We start from the raw sequence: 2,404 nt of genomic DNA, 5'->3' as shown, positions 1-2,404 counted from the left end.
CAATATTTGGTGCATAAATATTGAGAATAGTTATATGTTGTTCAAGAATCGAACCCCTGATCAAAATAAATCTCCCCTCTGAGTCCCTTTCTTCATGTTCCAAAATGAAGGGAAGGTTCTTATTTATAAGGATGGCTGTACCTTTTTTATTCTGTGAATGGGAGGAAAAATAAACTTTGCCTACCCAGTCCCTCTTAAGTTTCAAATGTTCTATGTCAGATAGCCTAGTTTCCTGAAGTAATGCTATATCAGATTTTTGTTTTTTCAAATATGTTAAAATCTTCTTCCTTTTGATTACATGGCCCAATCCCTGGACTTTCCAAGTAGTAAGTTTAAGTGAACTATACATGGGATCCACAAAGATGGAAAGTAATTAGATAGCAGTTGCTGAGTGCAGGGAAATTAATCAAAATGCAGGCAGTTGTATAAGAAAGTAAACCTAGGCTCCAATCATCCGACCAAAGGAAAATAAAACACAAAAAACGTAAACAGCAGTGCTTACCCTCCCCTAACGACAGGAAAAAACTACCCCATAAGATGTCACTGGGCATACTTAACCTAGTCTAAATCCTAGTTTAGCAAGTAGATCACAGTAACAACTAAGACACTCAAAACAGTCCACACCCCAGGCTGTATGACACCACTAAGAGACATCCCAGAATAGTAGGTTTCCAAGTTTTGGACCACAACATTAACGCAAAGTATTCTTTGAATACAGACTACACACAGAGCTGATACTGAATTAACAGAACTAAAACTGAAAATGCAAGTGCTGTATTTATGACAAAAAATAATAATAAAAAAAAAAAATAATAATAATATATATATTCTTTTAAAGCACTGCAGCAGGGCATAAAATCACACAAAGTATAATACAAAATGAGAATAAAATAAAAACACCTTCTTCCCAAGGGAAAAAACTGCAAGTCGATCAATCAGCTCCACTGATATTAAACTATTCTCTCAAAGTCCATGTAGTGGTCACAAAGAAAAAATACACAATGTTCAATGGGGGCTCATGTGCATGTAAAGTCTGTCCTTTTCCATTGTAACTGGTAGCAACAGAGATGCAGAAGAAATTACCTCATTTAAGGGTATCCAGAAATGCAGCCGCAGACTCAGGGGTGCTAAAAAGGTGAATTCGCCCTTCATGGAGACACCGGAGGCGGGCTGGGTAGGCAAAGCCACGGTATTTATTAAGACCAGCCAGCGCCTTCCCCACGGTGTCGAACTCTCGCCGCCTTCGCAGGACCTCCGCCGACAGGTCGGGGTAGAACCGGAGCAGGGAGCCGCCGTGGTGGATGTCGCGCTTCTTTAACGCCGCTCTGAGCACAGCCTCTCTTTGGGAATATCGCAGGAACCAGACCAGGACGCTTCTCGGGGGCTTGTCTGGGGCCGGGGCAGGAGCCAGGGCCCGATGGGCGCGTTCAATCTCCAGCGGGGGGTAATCAGCAGGCAGGCCGATTAAAGTTGGCAATGTTGTCTGAAGAAAGTCCGCAAGCGGGATGTTGCCCTCCGTTTTCTCTGGGAGGTTGATAATTTTCAGATTTTTGCGACGGCCACGGTTTTCTAGATCGTCAATTTTCAGCAGCAGCTGCTTCACTGTTTTTTCCACGGCGGCTATGCAGGTGTCATGGGCACTGTGGCTGTCCTCCGTGGCGGAAAGCCTCTCCTCGACCTCCTCCACGCGCTTTTCCAGGTCCGTCACTCGGGGTGACAGAGCCGACAAGGAGCTCTCCACTGAAGCGACAGATACTTTTATTTCGTGCAGTGCCCCGTCAATGGTGTCTAGGCGAGCGCCGACCGACTCATCCATATCGTTGACCCGGGAGGCCACAGACTTTATTTCAGCCAAAATCTGCTCCATAGTTGCTTCATCAGTTAGCGGTAGCTCCGACACACTAGCATCACCTTGATTGGCCTCACTTGGGACACGCGGGACCATTTGTCGAGTGGTTTTCTTCTTAGCGGCAGGACCCGATGGTGAAAAAATAGGAAAATCTTTATCGCGTTGCGGTTTAGGCATCGCTGAGTTACAATTTGACCGACGGTTTTTAGTTTATATGGAAAAAGTTATTAATTTAGTTGTAGCCTGGAGCGGAGAAAAGTCTCAAGCGTCCATCTTGATCCGGATCACGTGACATTAACATTTAATTACGACCCTCCACTTTCGTATTTTAGCCTTTTCATCTTGTTTAATACGGTCCTTGAGATAATTCCACTCTCATAGTTTCCTTTACTGTGTCCCACATGATGACTGGGCTCACCCGACTGTCCTTGTTATCTTCTATGCATTTGTTAATTTCCTCCTAATCTCCTTTTAACGGTCTCCTTGTTTAAGATACTAGTATTTAGTCTCCATAGTGTGGTCTTCCGACTATTGTTTATATGGAAAGTTAAGTAG

The sequence above is a fragment of the Larimichthys crocea genome, unplaced genomic scaffold, assembly GCF_000972845.2.
Source record: "Larimichthys crocea isolate SSNF unplaced genomic scaffold, L_crocea_2.0 scaffold150, whole genome shotgun sequence".
NCBI lineage: Eukaryota > Metazoa > Chordata > Actinopteri > Sciaenidae > Larimichthys > Larimichthys crocea.
Note: the sequence above shows the minus strand (reverse complement) of the source record.